The 12694-nt window shown below is 41.8% G+C and overlaps 1 long non-coding RNA gene across 1 annotated transcript in view; it reads right to left on the bottom strand.

Moving 5' to 3' along the window:
• Positions 1-12694, bottom strand: part of LOC144589182 (uncharacterized) — a 420115-nt gene that overhangs the window by 125382 nt on the left and 282039 nt on the right. The window lies entirely within an intron of this gene.

Genomic DNA, 12694 nt, shown 5'->3' with positions numbered 1-12694 from the left:
GATGCAAAATTCTTGGGGGTACAAAAGTTCAGCCTGGCTATGGAGCCATTGGGTGAGGAGTGCACAGCGGTCAAGAAAACAGGTGACTCTCCCCTCTCCTCTCCTCTCCTCCCCTCTCCTCCCTTCCACTCAACTCCCCTCCCCTCCCCTCTTTTCACCATGCGTGTTCTGCTTCCCCTTTCAGGCAGGTGGCGATGGGGTCTGGTGATGGCTGGAGCAGCCTCGCCTCCCTCCTTCCGCGTAAACAAAGTTGGTGGGCAGGCCGCAGGGAGCAGGAGGTGTGGGGAGGAGGCTACACTGGCGCAGATCCCCCACGCCGGCCTCTTCTCAAGGCAACCTCAAGGGGGGGAGCAATACTTGCCCTGCCCTGTGTGCTGGCAACCCATACTACACCATTGTTTAATAGGAGCCAATCTGCTTCATACTTCAGGAGCGCCTGATACAACCCTTTATATGCCACCTGAGAACAACTCTGTTTCAAAATATTTCTACACATAGATATTGATTCATGGATCAATTGATCTCCACCTTTTCTCTCAGGACAGGGATTTGGAAGATGTAAAAGGAAAGTTATATTTGTCCATTGTATGAAAACCTAATAGATTTTTAAATTGTACCAGGTTTCTTTTCATTCAGGTTTTGAAAACTGCATTTGAACTTGAACTTTGACCTCGACATTTGAAAAACAGCAGTTTTCTTAATTGCGTTAAGGACATGCTGCAGAAGCAGCTGAATGAACAAGTAAATGTGAAGCAGAAACTATCATTTACTATACACAATTGCATGTCATCCGTCAAGTTCTCTTTAATTCCTGCTGTTGCCAGTTGTGAAGTAATGTTATATGTCAAATAATGATAAATATTATGTATGTTTTTTTGTGAGGAGGCAGAGATCAATTTTGGGGGCATTTTTTGTAAGTACTCCCCTATGTCTGTTCTGACTTGGTATAGTACTAGAGATGGGCGCAAACTGCTGAACAGGTGGTTTGTGGCAGTTCATTTTGTTTCAGCCGAACACATGTTCAGCACTTCTCAGTCCTGGCTCCTCCAGCGGGCATCCATTCAGAGGCAGAACCCAGGCTTGCCCAGCCTGCCTCCTCCTACGAGTGGGCATCTGCCAGGGGAGGCAGGACTGGGCAGCATCTAACATCTGTTTGGGCAGAAAACCGAACTGGCACAAACCATCGATTTGGCAATTGATGCTGATCTTTAGTGATAGTCCTGCAAGAGGACATCAGTTCTTTCCCCCTGCACACCTATCTCACTTTTAAATATGAACGCTCCCTTTCACAGACATGCAGGTGACCATTTTCCCCTGCTGGCATCCTATACCACTGTGCAGCAGGTGTGAAAACTTAAGCAACCATTATCTGGGTGAATCGTGGAGCCCTGATTGGTTGGCAAGCGCCATGTGGTGGTTTCATCCCCTGTGGTTGCTGAATTCACCGGTTCTCTCCAGCGGGAATGGCATAAAGTTGCCTCACATTCAGTGTGTGAGTGAGCGAATGAATGAGTAACTGAGAGAGAGGAGAAGAAGCAGAAGCGGCCACAGCTGCCCTTCTCCACAGGCCTGATCAAAGCCATTTTGGTGCCAGAAAAAAGGGGTATCGGAGTGGCGCCCATTGTACATGCAAAAGATTCAACTACACTTAAATCTCCCTTTAACTCCGGCAATGAGACTTTGTCCTCAGCGTACAGGGAACGTGAGGGGTGTGCAGAGCAGGCCACAGGAAACATATGCAGTTCTCCGACAGCTGACACCGACAGATACCCGCATCCCCCAGAGCCAGTCCTGCTCACAGATAAAATCATTTTTACACCGTTGTGGCACGAGCCAAGGCTTTGTAGCCACTTGTCATGTCTCCTCTGTTCTTGGGCGGAAGAATACCTATAGAGATGATTACTGCCCTTGAATGCAGGAGAGTTCATAAAATGCTTTGGGATCCTTTGAGCTAGCAGAAAGTCAGATAATATTAAAAATGTAAGAAATCTTGAGATAATACTGTTTCACTTTTCACTTCCATGGCACCTTTCATCTCCAAGGATCCCAAATTGCTTCATAACTATACATAATGGGTGCCATTAAATTTTTTATGCTCTCTGCAATGCAGCATTCACCTTCCTTGCAGAACTTTCTCTACTTCTGTGGGAATATCTCGTTCAATGGTGGAAAGAAGTGCAGTAAAAGCTACTTGGGCTGCAAATCTCAAAGGGCTGCCTTGGCTTCTTCTCTCACAGAGTGGCAATATCTGTTTTTACAAGAACCAAGCTTGTTGGTTGCTTCAGGATGTGGGGGAGGGATACAGCATATGACAGCTTAACCCTTCCAAACCCAGAGGTTTAGGGTGACAGTATTCAGCATCTCAACCACTGCCCATGCTGACCACAACTGATGGGAATTGTAATCCAAATTATGAATCCAAACGTGAAGGAAGTCTACAGCAGCCAATCACTGCAGAGCTTGTGGTTGGTTGGTTGGTTGGTTGGTTGGTTGGTTGGTTGGTTGGTTGGTTGGTTGGTTGGTTGGTTGGTTGGTTGGTTGGTTGGCGGGTTGGTTGGCGGGTTGGTTGGTTTTATTCTTAGCTCTTACTGTACCCAATGCCAAGCGATGACACATGACTAGATCAACCTAGATATACTACCAGAGAAATAACTTAGATATGCCATATTCTAGAAAAAAGCTGACTTCTACCAGGCCAGGCCATTTGTCAGCCTAGCCTAGTATCATCTACCCTGTCAAATAGAGTAGATGCTTCATTCTTCATACAGAGGCCTTCCACATTGGCTGCTTCCTAAATATTGTTTACTAGGGTTTGGGATTCTTGTGTGCAAAGCAATCACCCTGAGATTGGGCTCTGCTTTTTCTTTGCATTAGAGCGTCTTCTCTTGTGACATTCTGTCCAAGAATTGCCCATTCAAGTTTGTTTTCCAGGTGTCTTCTCTAATATCTAACATATGTACATATATGCTCAGTCTAGTTACCCTTTGTGGGTTTTTGGTGGTGTGGGAATCATTGAGAGATCTTTGCCATATTTGCTTATAGAAGTATGCTTATCTCAGTTTTCCACCTCAGTGGATCTGGGCCAGGTGGCTGTCCACTAATATTACAATAAAGCCACAGAGAATATGAACAATTTAAAACACCAGAAAATAATCCTAGAAGAGTCAGTCCTGAGCCAGAAAACAACCAAATGAAGAGTTCCGATCAAAACTGAAATGTATATTTAAACTAAAATAAAGTACTTACTACGTTAATGAGTCCACACATGTTACATTAAATGTGTGCTCATATTCAGTGTCTTCATTTTTAGTGGGTTGTGTAGTCTCTTATCAAGACTGGGATCATGGTACATGAAATGAGAGATCCACCACCACCACAGTTATGATTAGCTTGCCTCCCGCACACAAACAAGTTGCTGTTGGCTTGGAGAAAGCTAAACAAAGAAATATGAACAATAGCTCAGTTTGTTCATTTGAATTTTTTTTAAAAAAAAGAGCATGGGGAAATCCACAGACTGTTAAAGTCCTTCCTTTTCCCAACATGGTGCAGTTTTCCTGGGGAACAGTAATTACAACAGCCAATGGTAGTTGTAACATCAATGAAAATTATTTTAATATTCTCAGTAAACTATAGAAATAGTGGAAGGCTACCGGTATTTTCAATCAAGAATGAGGGACAACTAAGGTGAGTCTATGATGCTGACTGAAAAAAACCCAGCATTTATTTTATTTAATTCTCCAAAATATCCTCTGGTTTATCAATGGGGGATATTGTGTTGCAACAGCAACAGCAACGACAAAGACAAAAATGTTGTGGCACCACAAAGATTGCCTGCTCTATTTTAATGTGAGCTTTCGTGGACAAATCCACTTCCTCAGACTTAAACGTGGGACTTGTCTGAGGAAGTGGATTTGCCCAAGAAAGCTCATGTTAAAATAAAGCAGTTAGTCTTTATGGTGCCACATCATTTTTGTCTTTTGTCTTTATTTTTGTTTTTGCCTGATATGTTAGCACACACTAACAAGGCTATCTCTTCTAAAACAGACCAGAAAACTATACGTATTTCACTTTCCAAACCTTTGCTAGTGTAGACCATCTTGGCTGCTGCCATTCAGACTACCCTTGGCTATGTAAATCTTGACATTGATAGCAACATGGGCATAATACTGTGCAACGATATCAAGCCATTTCCTGGTGTTTTGAATCATGGGTGCAGACGCACCATATCGCACATTCATAAACTAGAGATCTTTGAAGAATCAAATCTGTTTAATTTGCCTGGTTGTTAATAGTATAGTTACAATATTAACCAGCTGGATTAATATAGTTTCACTGGGGAATACAGAGGTTGGAAAAGTTACTATGCTGGCTGCAAGATTCTGTGAGTTATAGTCCGCAAAGGAAAACTTCCTCCCTCTAATTTTGGATCATACTTTCCACAGATTCAGTGGCAAGGGGATTAGTTCACTCGATTCTCTGGCATGTCATTCAGCTTAATTTCTTATTTCTAAAATGGGAATGAGAATGAGAATGAACTTTTTAGCAGAATCAGTATTAAGATTAATATATGGGAAAGTAAAATACTCTAAACCCCCATAGTAGGGAGGCATTATGAATAATGTGGAAAGTAATAACATTGCCTTAAACACTGTAACGAAGAGTCTGGTGTCATTGGCTGCAGACTGCAGACCACTTCATTAAGCACATGGAGTGTGATCTCAGTCAGGAGCTATTCATAAATATTATATTTATTAATCACATCATAAAATAGGTTTTTGTGGGTGTTGCATAGTTCACTGTACACCATAATAATATTAATAGAGCTTGGGAAAAATTGTGTTTTTAATTTATGTCTCCCAGAATTCCCTTGCCAGCATGGCCCTGTTTAAAAAAGGACCATTCCCAAAATCTGAACAATATTGCAATCAAACTACAACAATGTTACACGCATGCACGCACGTGCACATATCATACCAGGGCAGCACAACAGAACACACATAGAACAGCCTTCTATAACATAATGGCTTCCAGATGTTTTTGTTACACCTCCCCTCATTCTTGATCATTGGATATGGTGTTTGGGATTGATGAGAGTTAATTTTCAAATGCTCGAAGAAGACCAGGTCAGGGAAGTTGGCATCAAGATAGAAAAATCACATATAAAAATTCAAAAAAGGTCTTGTGGTTCCTTGCTGACTGACAAGTTTTATTTGGCATATGATTTCACAGACTGCTGCTCACTTCAACTTATTCATTGGATAAGTGGGGTAATGATCTAGCATTTTGCATTTTTTCACTTTGTTCCTCAGATTCCCACTAGAATTTTTTTCATGCCCTGGTTCAGTACAAGGTTATATTTTTGTGTTTTCCCTTGTGTCACATCCTCCGCTCCAATGTCAGCATCCTTGTTTTCATTTTCACTGTTTTAATGCATTTCCCCACCGACCGGAGTGTGTGTTAATGCACATTTTTCAAATGTGCACTTTTAATAATATAGTGTCTTGTCAAATCAATTCCAAATGATGGTGATCCTTTTCAGGTACAGAGTACTGTACTCAGAAGTGCTTTACCATTCCCTCTTTCTGGGGGTCATCCTGGAACTGTGCAACTTTCCCAGGGCTTCACAGGATAGCTGTTCCCCCAGGAGGAACTGCAAGACATCTCAGCTATCCAGCCAGTGGCCTTCATACCTTCTAGTTGTGCATATTTTTCAAATATAGGTAGGTTTCTGTAGGTACGTATTTTCTCCTGGCCAGAGGACATCACAAGCCCCAGCAATATAAAGATCCTTGATACAAAAGACACTTCATCTTGTCCCAGAATTTTCACAGGGTAAGAAAAATCCAGCAAGTGAAACAGTAGGCCTTTAATACCAAGCTATAAAAATATGGTCACTGAAACAGATTTAGAAAATGTACTCTGCCTTCGTACTCTTGATTTCTGTTCCGATTATATAAATCTTTCGCCTTGTACTGAAGGAAGCGTATTCTGCCCACCCACCAGTGCTCAAAAAGAGAGAAATGTCTGCCCTAGCCTGAGACACCAGACTAACACATACTGACAAACGACGTACAACCACGTAGGCACAATTAGATGCTTCCTGCCCTTCCCTTATCAGATAAATTACATCCTGGAACTTGCTGAGTTTGTCATTTTTGCTTCTTTATATCAGACAAGCAACCTTTCCAGTATCTTTCCAGACGCCAATCTCTGTCTGCACACATAGGAGGCATAGTTTCTTTGCATTCAAAAAGAATGCCTTGTACTTCAGCGATTACATGGATATGCTTCTTCTCCTTCAAAGTATGGCAGAGGACAATGGGTATTGGACCGACTTTGCTAATGCTTCATTTATATGCAGGGCCATGAGCTCCACCATGTAACTATCAAATTAATGAAAGACATTCCTTCATATTTAAAGTCTTTCTATCACTCGAGATTGCAGGATGTTTTATTAAAACGGATACCTTCTCATCTGTTAATGCTCAGAGATTATTTGGGATCACCAGTATAAACCTAAGCTTTTCTTCCATCACCTGCAAGCAAATTTTGGAAAGGAAAAGTGGAAAAATCCAAAAGATAGAAATGCAAAAAATAGGATGGGGGAAAAAAACAACTCCTGGCAACTGAGTGATGACTTGTCATGCTAGCTGCTTCCTTTGCCCAATGAAATTGACTGCTGAGTTTGCTTACAATAGCCAATAAATGGAGTTAGCTGGATAATTCAGTGAGTTGGCACATCTGGTTGGAGAGATGGAGATCAGGAATTTGACCCCCCTCCCCATGTCTTGTAGGAGATGAGGCCAACTGCATGGCCTTGGACAAGCTACATTGTTCCCCCCTGGAAGAAGGGGATGGAGAACTACTTTGGAGTCTCTGTAGCTAGGAAACCATAAATTGGAATTGATTTGATGGTGCAGACAAAGATATGTGTTTATATATGATGGATGTATGGACTAATTAGTTACAATAGGGAGGAAATTACATAGGTTGACAATGATAGTTACTGTCACTTCATAGCTCTAGTATGAAATGGGGAACTTCATTGTGTATCAGCCATCAATAATGTGGCACACATTTGGAGAAATTTCCATGACTTAAAATGCGTGTACCTGAAAATGCATACATATGAAGTCTGCAGTTTCATTGTTTTCTTTGAAATGTGTCAGCCAATCTAAAACCATAGTGCCTTCTCATCCACTAAAAAATCCATATAGGGGTCATGCGTACACAAAGAAGCACATTGTATGCTTGCCGTATTCTCATTTTCATGAGACATTTCTGATTTCTCTGGCATACTCACTCTAGCAAACAAATCCCACACGCATATGCAGCCTTGAGACTACATAACCCATGCACTGAAATTAAAATTAGTAGATATAGAAGTGAGGGAAAAAATGATGTCAGGTTAACAAATCCCAAAGACAAACACATATGGAAACCTGAGCTGAACAATTACCTGATAGGAATGAACAAAATCATGAAAAACTGGGATCCTAAATGGACATCTGCAGCCAGGATTTCCATGGAAATTCACGGTTCAAAACTAGGAAATGAAATGGTGAAGTGGAATTTTTCCAACCGTTATCATAAATGGTTATTCTGAAATGGTTTATCGTTAGAGATGGGGATGAATAAAAAAAATGACAATTCATTTTGATCTGTTATTCATCAAGGTTAAGAAATCAATGAATACGAATATACAAATATTCAACAATGAATCAATCTGTAAATTTGTCTGCAATTTAAATGCCTATAACACTGGCCCCCCAATGACCTAGAGACACCAACTTTGTAGGAGAGCCTCCTCAGGCACTTTTCTACAACTGCTGAAAGATTAATGAACATTGGATCATGGACCCCCAAGTTATATAGTCACAAAGAAAGCTCCCCCAGGTATGTAGACACTCCAGAATCACAACAGCGCTTCCTATGTCTTTCCCCAACATGTCTGCCAACTTTGGTGAAGCTTGGATATCAGAACTCCGAGTTATTCACCCACAAATTCGGTCCCCCCAGGAGAGTTTACCACATGGCATTGAGGGAGTTATATTTAGCCCCAGCAGAATGAGAGGTCCCTTTGGCAGAGGCATGCATGGGGCATCGAGTTTGTCTTCAGCTCAGCACATTACATTTGCCATTATCTCTTCTGAATCCTCCTCAGCCGGCTGTCTTTCCTCTGGAACAAGTGCCAAGGTCACCACAGAGCTCCAGTAATGGTGGTGGTGAATGGAGCCTTCACCAGGTGAAGTCCTTCCCTGTGGTTCGGTCAAACCACCCTGCCCCTCGTAGCCTGACATTCTCGTCACCCCATGCAAGCGTTGTGCCCCCAACAGCCTGCAGATTTCAGTGGAGAGCTCTGTTCTCCAATCCTTGAGGTCTGAAGTCCATCCTGCCAAGCCCCCCCCCCTTCGAGGATCACACAGTCAGGCCATGTGGTAAGCTCTGTCGCTGTAGACAGGATGGAGTTGCTTCTGCACACCTGCCTGCAACCTCTTCACCAAAAGCCCTGGTCTGTGGAAGGAAGGAGGATCCTGGTGCCACAGCAGTCTCCAGGGATCAATCGAGGGCATGAATCAGGGGGATGACCTGTCCCAGGCTTGCTGTATAACCACACAAGATATCCGTGGTTTCCAGGAAGGGCTTGAGCACCTTCACCATCTGGGAGAGGGCCAGCTAATCCATGGCAGTGATGCCCACCTCTCCCCCCCCCCCGGGCAGAATGGGCATGGAGGACATGATCTCCTCCAAAACGGCCTTCTGCTCCACCAGGCGGGACACCATGGTGTAGGTGGAGTTCCACTTGGTGGGCAGGTCTGTCAGGAGAATGAGAGTCTCCAGACCCAACTCCTCCTGCCTCTCACACAGCTACTTACATTTCTAATCTAAGTTCCATAGGGCAGACACCCCACCATTATAAGAATTCAGTTAGCACTTCTGAACAAATATAAAAGACAATTAAAGCTGGTTGTTTAATAGACTGCTTTCCAATTACTGCTTATGAGACAAATTCTCTTACTTTTTAAATCAACCCTCGTTAAGGTTCATGATACAAATGTCCTAACTGTAAATTATTTTTTTTCTCTTCTGTTCCTCACACTTCATAACATAGAGCAGTTTACTTATTTTGCAATCAGGTGGCTGATTAGAATATCTTCTAACACACAAGATGTTTTCCTTCCCTGTTTGAAAGAAAATGACATTTGAGAAGTGAGGAGGATTAGATGAGGGAGGATAATTGATTCATTACGTGGTGTCTGTGCAATGGCAGGACTGCAAGAAACACATGAGGGGCATTCACTGAGCAGAGAAGGTACTGGCAAACCCAGGGTTGCATCACCAGCCAGTCAATTTTATTTAATGGTAACACTGTGGAAGATTCAGTATTTAATGCATAAACCCTGCTGTGATGTACCCAGGAAGTACCCAGCAATGCTCCTTTTGAATATGTATCGTCTATTAACGGGATATATACAGATGACTGAGAGACCATGTTCTTCCTTCAACAAATAGTAGAGTGGTGTTCAAGGCTCCTTTTAGGACAGACTCCAAATGACGAAACCAGGCAGGAAATTAAACTGCTAAACCACCAGTCCACATTACATTGTTCAGGTACACATGAGTTACCCTGTTTTATTGATAAAGGGATTTCCGTCCCACCCCCCATTTTACTGCTGTCTGCCTCAATTGGAATGGCCTCTCTTCAACTGGAGTTAAGAGAGATTCTCGTTGGCCTATGGTCTCCCATTGTAACTTCTCACTTTCCTCTTTGTATTAGCTAACAGACCATCGAGTTTTATACTTCTAAAATTATATTATATGGATCATATCATTTAATTTATTTCCAAAGAACTGAACCCCGCGTTGTGCTTGTTATATCTACAAATAGGAGGAAACTGCTTTCACATTTATTCATCCAATACTTCCAATTCTCAAAAGTCCATGGAACAAAGCAGCGGCTATCACAGGTTTGCCCAACTTCGGTAATTTGCAATACTTGTGGGGGGGAAAAGTCATTCTCGCAAACATAATAACTCTTCTTGATCCTGACAGAAAATAATATGCCTTTACACAAGTGAGGGGGGGGGGGGAGAGAGAGAGAGAGAGAGAGAGAGAGAGAGAGAGAGAGAGAGAGAGGTATTTTTTAAAATTCTCCACCAGAATGGAACAAAAGAGGAATTAAATCTCTTCTGCCTTCCTACCTATCTTCTTACCTATCTTTTAATGAATGGTTATTTGTACTGACTGAATGGTGTAAACTCTGATTAGATGAATACTGAATAAACAATTGGAGGGGATATGGTGTTAGAGAAAATGTATATTTAATTTCAAGTTCAAATCTTGAACTATTGATTGCTCCTATTTATAACTTGCATGTCCTCCAGGACGCTCAAGGAATCACACATGGTCTCTTCTCCCTCCCATCTCCATTTTATCCCTATGGCAACCATTTGTACTTTTGGCATCATAGCTAAATGGAGATTTGCTCATGGATTTCATAAGTCCTGCTCTGACATTATAACCACTTATCGCACACTGCTTTAGTCTATCTTCTCCTGTCCCAAGTTAAATTTCTTGACCTTGGAGCTGGGTAAAAGAGTAGAAAGCAGAAAACCTGCTTTTGTGGAGAAATGTTCCCAGAATCCCTGAGCTACTGCCCATGCTCATTCAGGAATTCTGGATCTTATAGCCGAAAAGGGGAATTCCCAAGCTCTGAGTAGTGGTAGACGTGAAAGGTTTTTTTTTTCCTGAGCAACCTCAAATCTCTGTAAGCCTTTAAATAAAATAATAATAATAATAATAATAATAATAATAATAATAATAATAATAATAATAATAATAATAATAATAATAATAATAATAATAATAATAATAATAATAATAATAATAATAATAATAATAATCATCATCATCATCATCATCATCATCATCATCATCATCATCATCATCATCATAGAACTGCAGAGCCGGAAGGATCATCAAATCCAGCCCCTGTCAAGGAGGCACCCTGGGGAACTGAACTCCCAACCTCTGGCTCCCTAAACCACCGAGCTATCCAGCTTTTCTAATGTTTCCAATATCTTGGCTCCTTTCAGGTAAACTATGGAAAGGACATGCTTCCTTGTTTGGCTTGTGATAGGAGCAGAAGTGACTCTAAGAAAGAAAATGCTTTCATAAAGCAGAGGGTTTGTTTCGGAAAACAAAATCCACAGTCCACTATTTTGATGAGATGACCCCATGGGGCTGAGTCCAGTTGGTCCTTATCAAAAGAGAACACATTTAACTCGCACACATTACTTGGTTTCTTGAAATTAGGTTTTCAGTATTTAGTCGATGTTCTGGTAATGTGCCCGCTTCCTCAATGTTCTGGTAATGTGCCCGGTTGATTATTCACTGGGCATGGCTAAAAGCGGTTGCACTGTGGTTTGCAGTCGAGAAGTCATGCCTGGAATCAAGCAGTGTTTTTTTTTTTAATTCTCAGATGGGGTGAGAACATTCACATTTGTAATAATATTTGTCTGTGTATGTGTATGCACGTATGCACACATGTCCACAAGTGCGTACACAAGGACCTGCATCCTAGCCCCCAAGCATACACCACATGTTGCACCTGGGTTTGAAAATGCGTGCTTCATCAGCTACTGAGATTTTTTAGTTTAAAATGTTTAGTTCAATTGAAAATGTGCTCTGGTAAAGTCTTTTTGTTTTAAAGTGAATTATTGTTTTTGTAAGTGCTGAAACAATTGGAGAGGACTGACACCCTTCTGCAAGAGAACATTTTTCTCACTCACAGAAAAGAAAGACCCCGACATCAAAGAAAAACAAGGAATCACAGTGCATCCTAGAGAGGAATGCTTGGAAATAAACCCCACTGAGTTCAACAGAATTTAATGACCAGGTAAATGTGTATAGGAATGCAGACCTAGTGCGTGTTTTTCCTGTAGCAAACCTATTATACTATTAATATGCAAATTTAATGGATCAATCTGTTAAAATTCATGCAGTTAGCCAACTAATTGTATCAATTAGTCAACTAATTTGTTTGAACGGGTGGCAGCATCATATTTAATATGCGAGGCACGTTCTAAATTTTGTGTTTATTTTTGGATAAAAGATCCCATTGTATATTTGTTTAGGTTGTACAAGAGGCAAAGGTCACCGTCTTATACCAATGCACCTGGGAGTAAGGCCTCTTGAGTTCAACGGGACTTTACTTCTGAACAGACACACAAGATTTCCATTATTAGTCTATAATGGGCACATAGGTTCCACTGAACTCAGTTGGGTTGTGATGGAAGCTACTGGTGGCAAGTGGATCAATGCAGATTTGAGTCAAGGATATTAGGATTTGGCCACAATGGTGGCTACTTGCTTGGCCCATAGCCAGCCCAATGGGGTTGAAATCACAGCCAGTGGTCTGGGAGGTCTGGGGGAGTCAGACTTAACAGGCACCCCCCTTTTTTGGCATTGGTGTACCTTAGAGTGCCAGGAGTCAGCTAGCATTGCCTCCTGGCCTTGGAAGCAGCTGCCCATGGTGGCACACAGGTATGCCTCCTGCACTGGGCATCAGTCAGACATAATGAATGGCACCTTACCCTCAATGGCCTTTTCTCAGTCATGTGTCCAAAGTCACCCCTGGGGTTAATGTCTGGCAGTATCCATCAGTACCAGATACAGTGGGGTCTCGACTTAT

The sequence above is a fragment of the Pogona vitticeps genome, chromosome 1 (genome assembly GCF_051106095.1).
Source record: "Pogona vitticeps strain Pit_001003342236 chromosome 1, PviZW2.1, whole genome shotgun sequence".
Lineage (NCBI taxonomy): Eukaryota > Metazoa > Chordata > Lepidosauria > Squamata > Agamidae > Pogona > Pogona vitticeps.
This window is presented reverse-complemented; position numbering and strand designations above follow the sequence as displayed.